Genomic DNA, 10,914 nt, shown 5'->3' on the forward strand with positions numbered 1-10,914 from the left:
CACATGACACAAGCCCCAGAGGAACGCTTGTTCTCACCTAGGCGCCTGCTCTTCTGGCACTCCTGTTTTCTTATTTCCCTACTGCTTCTTGCTGGAGGTGGATCATGGGACTGACATACTACATATTCTTCACTTTGGTCTTTGCATCTCTCTCTCTACTCTTCCCAGTTTGGGGGATTTCTCTGCTCAACTGAAAAATGGGAGGCAAAGGAATTCAGTGTCACCAAGACATCTGGGAAAAGCTGCCTCAGACTTCGTTGTAGTGTACATACCTAGGTTGAAAACAGCAATCTGCCTCCATTCCCTTTCCAAGGTCCCTGGCATTGCTGCTCATCCCAGAAGGGCTCCTGGGTTGCCAGCACTTAGTTCCATGGCTCAGACAGTGCCAAAACCATTGTTTTTTGTGCTGGAGTTATGTGATTCCTGTGCCAGAATCGTGAGTAAACCATGAAAAAAATACTAACATTTTTATGTAAATTTATGTAACTTTTTCCATGAAGACCCTATAAAGTGGCAAAAGTTTTGCCTTGCCATTAACCATATGGAAGTGTATGGCATATGTGTGTTCTTAAAGGAGCAAGAGTTTGTCCTGAACACACATGATTGCAGATGTTCTGAAGTACAACATGTATACAGCTCCCACCAAAAGGCCTCTGCAAAGGCCCAGCTAGAGAGATGGACATGAAATTGGTTTTCCAGGCAAACTCCAGCCTACAAGCACAGCTGCGGCTGCTCCCGAGCAGTCACAAAGCGTGGCTACAACGCCAATTAGGCTGGGGGCCAAGGCCCACAAAAAGACCCAGCAAGCCCTCGGTCCCAACGTGGCACCACTTTTAAGCACGAGTGGAAGGGTTTTCTGTCCTGGAGCAAGAGGTCTGCTGGATGGGAGAGTCGTAGTCGTCGCCAGCCATGCGCTCATGCTCTGGGGCCTGCTGGCTTTACCGCTGCCTCTCATCCAGGGCCCCAGCAGCAGTCCCTCTGCTCTCCTACCAGGAAACGCTATTGTACATGAGAACCCAAACACTTTATAAAGTGCCTTCGGCCTCAGCATGCAGATCAGCACTTTGTAAAACACACGGGGATGGAAACGCACATGCCAAGCCCTTCGAGCAGTGAGACTGATTAGCAGTTAAAGGTTTGTCCTGAGGAGGAAATGCTGGGCTTCATGAAATGGTGGGCTGCTGTCACTTGTGTTTGAGCGGCCTGTCACTGCTCAGGAGCCCAGACACATCCCGTGAAATCTTCCTGGATCACCGTGTGTTTCTGAGGTTGGTGGGTGGACACAGCCTGTTGCAGAGCCCAGCAATACAGATGCTCAACAATTAAGCTGTTAGTGGACTCCTACACACTTGTAAGGTACACAAGGCCCATGCAGTGCCTGCCAAGTTCCTCAAGTAGTAACAGTTCATGACACTCTTGAGATATCTGCCAGATGCCGACACAGTGTTCTGAAGTTCCTATTTCAGGACATAATTTTAAAAATACTTCTAGCTCAGGATTTAGAGTGCCAAAAAACATTTGTGTATGAATTGTAATGTAAACCATAAACCCAACAGGAAACATCAGAGCCTTCTCCTTTTGTAGATATGATGTGACTAAGGAGTGTTAGGAAAATGTTCCTTTATTGGCAAGAAAACAAATACATTTTACTGTCCCATATGTGCAAAATGAAACAACCAATTAACATATATCTGGCAAGGAAAATATATTTTTACCTTCCAGCATTGCCCATACATCCCAAATTGTATATTGATTGCAACATTTATGAGCATTGCACAGGGGGCAGATGGTGAACACTCTGCTCAGCACTGAGTTTGGCTGACAAGGAGGCACTGCAGTTTTAGTAACTGAATCAGCAATTTGCTCAGCCTGAATTTGCTCATGTTTCTTGAGCTCACGCTGGGAATGCTCAGTGGCCTAGCAAATGCTTTAACCTAGCTGCTTTCATATCATCAGCTGGCTGGCATAGTCACTCTCATAGTACTAATATAATTCTTATCCTTTCAGTAGGTGCCAGAATTAATTGCAGTGGAAAAGCAATCCCAAGAAGACACACTTGTCTGCTTTGCCTAACATAAGATACATCTTTGCAGGTCTAAGTTCAATAAAAAATAATATCGTGTATGTTTATTTTGAAATATTCTTGGAACATTGGAACTTTGAAAATAACTTTTTTTTTCTTAACTAAGATTCAGGTGAGGAAGTCTTAAGGCTATCAAAATGCTAGTCCTGTCCTTCCCAGTATATTTTTACAGGGTAAATACATAACAACAACAATAGGGTGAACAACAGAATGCAGTTCCAACCCTTGCAGCAAGCCATCCTCAATTCATGTTCTTATCCTAGCCTCTAGAGCAGAATAAAGCATGCTTTGTTGTTTCTGGGATATTGTCCGCTGGCTTGTTGTAACCACTGTGCAGACTCAAATATCCACCACTTTGACACACACACACATCATCTCAACCCCCCACCCTTCCTGCCAAGTTTGTGAAATTATCTTTAAGAGGCTGGTGCTCTCTCAAACATAGTTGAAACCAACTAACAGGAAAACGGGCTAACAAATGGGCTTTGTGTAAGCCCTTGTTCCTCTGAGCTCTTGCACTGTTAAGTGAAATTAAAGTGCTCAGGGAGTAGAGTTATTATACCTCCTTAATTGTTTAGTTCAAATGAATCCATCAACGCTTGTAATAGTATATTGAATGTATTTTAAAACATTTCGAAGCAACAGTTTTAGAACAGTACATTGTGAAGCCAAAAATGATGAAGTATCTTCCTGAAATACCCTACTGCCTTCTGTTCTCAGACCTGCTGCACAAGATCAGCATTTTACACTGTGTTATGCTAACAAAGAGCTTCTAAACAGCCATTGCACTGCACGGGTATGTGGGGAACTGTTCATCAGTAATTTACAACAGAGGGAATTTTGCAATTCTGGAAGAGAGACTAGTAAGTGTAGTCAAAGTGCTCTTTTTTCCCTTTCTCTCTCCACTGTCTCCACACTAGCCTGTTGTGTAACCAGAGAGTTTTCTGAGACCTCTGTTAGCAAGCAGAGTCTAGTGTGCAGGCACCAATCACTGATCTTAATATTATGAGAGCTTAGAGGCCTGTGAGTGCGGAACAAATTGGTTTTAAAAGCAATAGCAATTGCTAAAAGGATTGTATTACAATAATAGACTTGAAAGCTTATACTCCAAGCAATGCTGCAGATGAGAGCCGGCGATAGAGATGAAGTATTTTGTGAGCTGCTAGGAGCAGAGCAGGTCCTGATTATTGCATTGACAGAGGTGGGTTGTGGGGCAACTGACACCTCATTGAAGTCAGGTCTTTCAAGCCACCCATGACTACTGTGGGACTCAGAAAGGGCACAGGAACAGCACCATTGATCACAGGCTGGAGGAGAGAAGGAGGAGAGTCTGTATTTGTATATTCCGAGTGCTCTGTGCTGACTAACCTGGATGCTGTTGTGATAAATACAGCAAATGAAAGAAAAAATGAAGAGAGCCCCAGGTTACGAGAATTCTAAAGAGACCTGCATCACCTTGACAGAAGTCACCAAAAGCTATTCAACCAAGAGTGAAGTGGCTGGAGAACTTTGAAGATCTCAGCCACAGTCTGAAGAGACAGAAAAGGAGCTGGCAGCCTACTAAGCTGCTGCTTGACAGACCACTTTTCATCCATTTTGAGAGGAAGCCTCAAAGGCTGAACTCAGTATTTTTCAGGATGCTCATGCTTTTGGGAATTTCTTCTGCTTTTATTTACCACATCATAATATGAAATTATGCTTTACATGTGGTATATGCATTGGAAGTAACTTGAAATGCTAGAGGTTCCTTTGCCTGGCTGCCTAAATACAGCAACACCTTGTTTGGCAGACTGAAGGAAGGATTAAAAGTGTTTTGGCTGTAAGTCCTGACCAGGGTCAAATCAAGACCTTGATTTCCTTTAACACAAACTCCTCATTAGGACCACACTTTAGCAGCAATGGTTTATGCCTCTAAAACAGAAGAGTTATTATTAGCAAAAGCCAAAATATATTCAGTCAATCAGATTCTGGTTTGGAGATGTTATGGATGGCATGTAAAATGAAGTACTAATGACTGACAAAATAGCACAGTAATGAAATTCTATTCACAAATTCATGCCCACTAGTTTCCAAACTACTGTCAATGGCAACTTCTTTCTGGACATCAACAGGGCAGGACTGGAAAGGCAGAAAAACAACATGAATCATTAAACTAAATTTTAGTGTGTGTACACATACAAGCATACATGCATGCACATGCATATACGTGCATGCTTATTTTTACAAGTGAGATAATTCCCTGTCTGTTCTAAGCGTTGCTTTTCTGCTGCTCAGTCTGAACAAAGGGTTCCTAAGGCTGAAGACAAAGTGAGGTGCAAGGGAGCGTATCACCCAAGAGAGGCATGCAAATCATGAAGACAAATAGTGTGTGGGCAGTTTGAGCTGGCTCACAGGCAGCATAGGATGAGTCTGTGTCATAGTGGATGCCACTTTGTGCTCTATCCCATGGCTTTAGTATTTTACAAACATCCTGCTGGCCCTCAGATGGTTGTAGCAATGGTTTTGAAAACGTAAGCCAAAGATAAGCAATTCAAAGGTGTCTGCTTGAGTCCACAGTCAGACAGAGCAAGATCTTCAAAGATCTGAACTTTTGCCATTCATCTTAATGGCATGTTATTACTAAAGCCATGCAGCAAAATACAGTTTAGTGTTGTTAACTATTTCATTGCTGGGTAAAACTTGCAAGAGAAAACTAGAGTGACAAATAATAGGTAGATATACGCTGCCATCTCATTTGGCCTCACACCATAGTCACATTTTTACCTGAGCTTTGTATTTTCATTATGAAGGACAGTCTTGAAATTATTTCATCATTAAGCAGGCTGATATTCTGACTGTTCTGCTGTTTACCTGACTACCTACCTTTTCATCAAGCTTAACACTACTGTGACCACGAGATCATAAAATCTATGTTCCCAAGGAAAGCAAGGAAGGCAAATCTCATATGGCAGCAAAGATCAGCAAGAGTCATGCAAGTAAATTAAGAAAAGAGGCTATGTACACTATTGTTCTTGGTAATTCTGAAGGTTTTGAGACAGATTCTGTCATCTATTTCACTGGAGGAAGCAAACATCTCTTCCCCAGCTAAGCATAATGTGCAGATTGTTGAAGGCTGTGATGGGACTCCAAGTTGACTAAAGCTTTGCAGTAGATCTGCCAATTTTTTTCTTCTTAAGTTGGGCACTCCCAAGACTGCAAAAGAGCTTTTAAACTCAAACCCATTTTATTATAACAGAAACTAGATCCTGTAGCTTTTTAAACAGATAAAACTTAGCGTGAGACAAAACAGAAGAAAAAGCATTTAGAAACCGAATTCCTTCTTGCCCACTATGTCCTGGCAGAAAAGGTCCTTTTTTTCAGGCTTCCTCTCAGTTCAGCAGCTCGGGAACTTTCTGTATTGCAACAAAAACTCCTCTGAGAAGATCTCTGAGACTCTAGGAAATATCTTTTGCCCCATCACTGAGGCCTGGCTGTGTGTCTGCTCTTCTCAGCAGTTTGCCAGCCTTTGCCTATGATGCAGGCTCTATGCCTGCTGAGTTCTCCTCATTCTCTCAGTGTGAGTTCTCCCACATGTTGCTTGGTGATTCGTTATTTTAATGTGATTGCTCTTTAATTGGATTCTTAGATTATAGAGTATCTAAAAAAATCACCTGAAAAATGGCAGAGGCTGATAAGAGGGGAGATATCTGGTGGGTGAGGGGAGGAGGTGTTAAAAGATGTAAACTGTCAGAGGAAGTTCATTTTAAAATGAGCTTGGCACCAAATGAATGTGGTGAAAGAACACCATGAAGAAAAGTCTCTGGCCAAGTCTTTGGGGTTGGTTTCTTTGTTGTTTTTTTTTCTTTAGCTTTAGTGCTTAATCCCATATAAATTGCATTTGGCGTTACTGGAAGAACTGGCTGGCAGAGAAGATCAGTATGGCTGTCAGAAAAGGACAAAATAATGAGGATCTTCAGAAGGGACTAGAGGGCACAAGATAAGAAAAGCTACAAGAGGTACAGAAGCAAAAAGAGTTGTCAGAAAGAGAAACTTGAATGAAGAGAGATGATCTTAAATGATAAGTTTGTTTTGTAGTAACATTGAAAATACGGTGAGAAATTTCAATCCATATTGCACACTGACTGTTCAAGAAAGATGATTTGCATGTAGGAAAGAAATTTTCTGGTAAGTACCTGTTAACATAAGAATGTGACTTTTCTCACAGGCACTTTTTAATGGAAGAAATCAAATACAGATGGTGTTGGAAGACTTTGTTCGTTCAATTTTATATCGTCTAATGCCACTATTTGGCATAAGGCTGTTCTAGCACCCAGATACAAAATTTTTGTTTTACCTACTCTTAGTTTAGAGTTGTGAAACCAGACTATCAAAGAGTCTAATAGTAACTGCTAAAGTTATGGTTTCCAGACTGTTTCAGCAGACTGCTGTCTTCCTATGGCAAGTTTCCTACTCCAGCTACACCTTCTACCCCAGACGTTTAATTGATAAACTGGCAATTAATTGACAGTTAATTGACAGGCCTACACAGGTGCACTAAAAACATCCCCCTCAGCTGATCACTAAAGACAGTGGGTATTTGATAAGAGGAGAGCCTGCTGATTTGGGACAGGAGTAATGAACATGCAGTACATTTTTGTTCTGTCTCTACCCATGCTATAACCAACCCCAAATGTTGGTTTCTAGGATAGACAGGATCAAAATCAAGTTTTTTTGTAACTGCATCTATTTCTAATGGAAAACTAAGTGAATAGAGCAATTGCCTGACTGGGGGTCTGATATGGGGCTCCACTTTACAGCCCTATCCCTCTGGTTAAGAACAATGAGATTTTTTTAATGGAAAATTTTCAGAAACTAAATATAATAAAACCACTGCAGCAGAGTTCCCCTGTAGCACATATACCAGAGGTGTGCAGAAATATTTTCATGACATCTACTCAATTTTGACGTAGCTGAAGAAACATCAAAATCAAGTAGCTTCTATACAGACCTGCAGTCCATCCTCAGCAAGTGTAACAAACCAGGGTAGGAGAACCTGCACGGTGTTTTCTTAGCTTGCAGAAAGGGGTGTTGGGACAGTGAAGATGCTAATAAAATGCAGACTCACTCTGGTGAGTTATGTTATTTTGAACACATACATTTAAAGTCTCATTTGTTTGCTGTACATGTTCCTTTCTACTGCAGAATGTGCAATCAGTGTTTTTCATATCTACATGTAGGTTTGACATTATTCTAATTTAAAAATTGTATTGCTTTCAAACAGAGATATAAAATTGCGCTAATAACTTGCCTTTCTTTTGCTTTTTAAAGGACTGTCCGCATAGAAAATGGTGCAGGCTTTGTAGGCACCCTGAGCCTCAGGCAGCTATGCAAAGGAGAGCCCCAGCCCAACGCACAGTCCTCAGCAGTAGCAGATCTGTGGCTGTGCATCTGCCAGAGTAGATGCCCCGCCACCAGGGCTGAGATGGTGAAACAGAGCCCTGGTCATGCTGTGGAGACAGTACGCTGCTGGCAGTTTATGACAGGGGATGATCCGGGTGCAAAGGGAGAGTCCCCAGCCCGTTCATCACAGTGGCAGGTTGAAGCCCCAGAGAGGCCAGTGTCACACTGCAGCTATGCGCCTAGGAAGCTCTGAGAGCTGCTCCCTAATGAGCCCACAGCGTGCCAGTCTTTGGATTGGCATGAGCCAACCATTTGGGTTTTAATCTCTTCCTCTGCACGCATAGTGACTATTCATGAGAGGATTACTATGAAGTGCCCTGAAACTAAATGGCATGTTTAGGATCTCATGGCTATGTGAATAAAAGCTGCAGGCCAGCTTGGATAGCACAAGCAATGTGCAGCCTTATTCACATTTTCCATAAAGAGGATCAAATACCTTGAAGATCAAGTACTCAGTGGCAAGCTCTTGCTCCCATGTCCCCAAACTCAAAATGCAACATCAGTTCTAAAAGTTCAGTTGCCACTGCTAGTATGCAAATGAAATACCTCATATGGGTGTCACCTCTTCAAGATCACCTTGTTCTTATAGATCAGGAAGTCCGGCAATGGGAGCAGGTAATCACATCAGCTGAGAAAGTAGACAAGCCAGTATCTTCTGCAGATCTAATTTTTAAAAATGTTTTAGCAAGCATGTGCCTGCCTGGATTTACCCTGTAAGACAATATAATACCCAGCTATGTAACTGCAGGGTTACTGCTTGCCAAAATAAGACTCCTGTAAAGCTGAAGTTTTGCAGGTACTTCAGGCTCACCATCATCTCCAGAGCCTATTTTGCAGTGCTTCACAGTTAAAGTTACACAGATGCACTCAGCAAAACCAGATCCCTTCCACTTGGGGTGAGGGGAGCAGAGGCACAGCAGCTAACTGCCAGCCTAAAGAGAGAGGAAAGTGAGTCACGGTCATGAAATAGGTCACTTCCACTCCGTGTGAACTCGCTTCTCTAGCACTCAGGTTGGTTTCTGTAATAGGGAACGGTCTGGGCTCGAGCATGCTTCTGGGCTTGCTGCTTCTGCTCCAGATAAATGGAAAAACGTAAGGAAATAACTGCTCTTTAAAAAGTGGGTGTTTCCAGCTGATGAATATATGACTGTGGGTTCTAGAGAAATTGTTCTAACTTCCACCGATTGAACATGTGGTTTAGTTTTGTTTCATGCATCTATGTAGCTTCTTTAAAAAAAAAAAAAAAAAAAAAAAAAAAAGCTCTGTAGCAGCTGCACAGGCTTCTGCTAATATTTGCTTCCCTAACAGAAAAACCTAAGCAGTTCAGCAAAAGATGAAAACCCTTTTCTTTATTTTTATTTCAAATCATGTCTTTGAAACGCGAGTTCCTGCTGGAAGATAGAACACAAGCTTATCTATAGCGAGTGGGAGGTTGTGTTGTTAGACCTTCTTTCAGGAAGCCTCTTTGACCCCACACAGGATATTTTACAACGTTTGAAGATTTAGAGATGATAGCAATATTTTTTCCAGGAAATTTCTCAAAGAAGAGGGAGGGGTATCATTATGGTCGTTGTTTTGTTGCAGCAGATAGACTGCTGTCTGGAGACACTGTCCTTGCTGGAAAATTGATTAAGGTTCAGTTTGAAAAATAGGCACTTCCTCTCCTTTTAGTTACCATATTAGGTTTTCAAAAAGGAAAAAAAAAAAAAAAATCTTGTTTCTCATGTTCCTGTTACTTCCCTATGTCACAACCACTTACTGAACGTGAAGCAAGCTGCTGCTGCTTTTTTACCTCCCCCTCTAGGAAACAGTTGCTTTAGGACTGATTCTGGTAACCTGATACCACTTGATGTATTTTTGCTGGAATATGGAGCCTACATAAATTGCACCATAAGCAAATTTCTTTATAATGGAAGGATCAGGAAGCTGCAGCTTGGCAGGCCATTTCATTGGTGTGTTTTTTTTAAGGTGGATTTTCCAGACACTTTTTAACAGATGATACTGCAGACTTTTGCAAAAGGTATTAGGAATATACAATTGTCACTGTTTGGATGGAGCATCCCACCTGTAGACTAAGTGCCTTATACTCAAAAAAGATGCTGTCTGCCTGCCAGATACCATTCTACAACTGAAAGAAAAGCTGTTGTTGTTTACTGAATGTGCCTAGCTATTTACATGTATTACCAGTGTCACACGAATCCAAAGACCCTTGCTGAAAGCAACTCCCATCTTCACATGGTCTCAAGTACAGGCAACAAAGTTAGTCCCTTCCTGCAGATGTGAACTTGGAAAGAAAAAATAAAATAGAAAAAGAAGCATCTCACCGAAACATCCTTCCTTTCTGACTGGGACACAGCAGGTGGCACAGGGACTTCTTTGGATCCAGGATGGGGAGGTGTTGGCAACTCCGCAATGCAGCGTGATGCAGGCGGGGGTCCTTCCAGCACTAATCCCGTAAAGGAGCTGAAACAGAGTTTCAGGCAGGAGCATTTCTTCTCTCATCTGTTACAGCTAGAGCAAGATGAACCAAACCAGCTGGATCCGCTGCATGCTGAGTGCAGCCCAGGACTCCCCTGCAGTTTGACCCTGCTGTCCTTCCCCAGAAACTGAGCCTGTACTCAAAACTTTTTTTTGTTTGTTTTACATTGCTTGCATTGGAAATGATGTTTATTCAAGGAGCCAGAGGGAGACTGAAACCCTTTGGGCATCCTCAGGGCATATGTGGCAAGTGTCACTGTGAGAGAAGCTTCCCCAGGCTGCTTTGCCAGCACATGCCTGGATCCTGCAGGGCTTCACCTCTGATGGCAGAGGAGGAGCAGAGCCTCGAGGCTCCCCTATTCCCTCGAGGATATTGCCAGCCAGGGTGCCAGACGGCCTGGACAGCTGCCTGTAGCACCAATGCCATAGCTGCTAACCAAACTGCCCCAGGTGAGGAGGCAGCAGGCGGGTAAAGCAGCACCGCCCGTGGGTCCCACCATCATGGGCTGTGCTTCAGCTGGTGGGAGGCTTCCTGTCCTCTCACTAGAGCTTGTGCTTTTAGTCTGGCGCAGGCTGAGGTGCTGGGGGATGCTCTGAGCTCTGCAGACCATGCGAGCTCTGTCACTATGTCACACGAAGGGCAGAGCTCCCTTACAACCGAATAAAGCTCCCAGATCACTCAGACTTGGTTATGGTGTCACTGTGCTATTATATGTCACCAGGATGGTGCACAGGAGTGCACCAGCCTTCCCTCTCGCTGCAGCATGGGGATGCACGTTGCATGTGGCTGAGCTGTTCATCAGGCTGCACGGCACAGGAATTTCTCCTGATAAGGTAAACCCTTGCGATCTGCCCAGAAACAGAGCCTGGCCTGCAGGAGGAAGGGAAGAAGATTCCCACGGTATTCCTTTCAC

At 43.1% G+C, this 10,914-nt stretch overlaps 1 long non-coding RNA gene across 1 annotated transcript; it reads left to right on the plus strand.

The window, feature by feature from the left end:
* Positions 1 to 5,427: 5,427 nt before the first annotated feature.
* LOC137854073 (uncharacterized) lies at positions 5,428 to 10,146 on the plus strand. Its single transcript, XR_011094946.1, has 2 exons — positions 5,428 to 6,247; positions 7,391 to 10,146. It is a non-coding gene; the product is annotated as an uncharacterized lncRNA (long non-coding RNA).
* Positions 10,147 to 10,914: the final 768 nt, after the last annotated feature.

This window comes from Anas acuta, chromosome 3 (assembly GCF_963932015.1).
Source record: "Anas acuta chromosome 3, bAnaAcu1.1, whole genome shotgun sequence".
NCBI classification, from domain to species: Eukaryota; Metazoa; Chordata; class Aves; order Anseriformes; family Anatidae; genus Anas; species Anas acuta.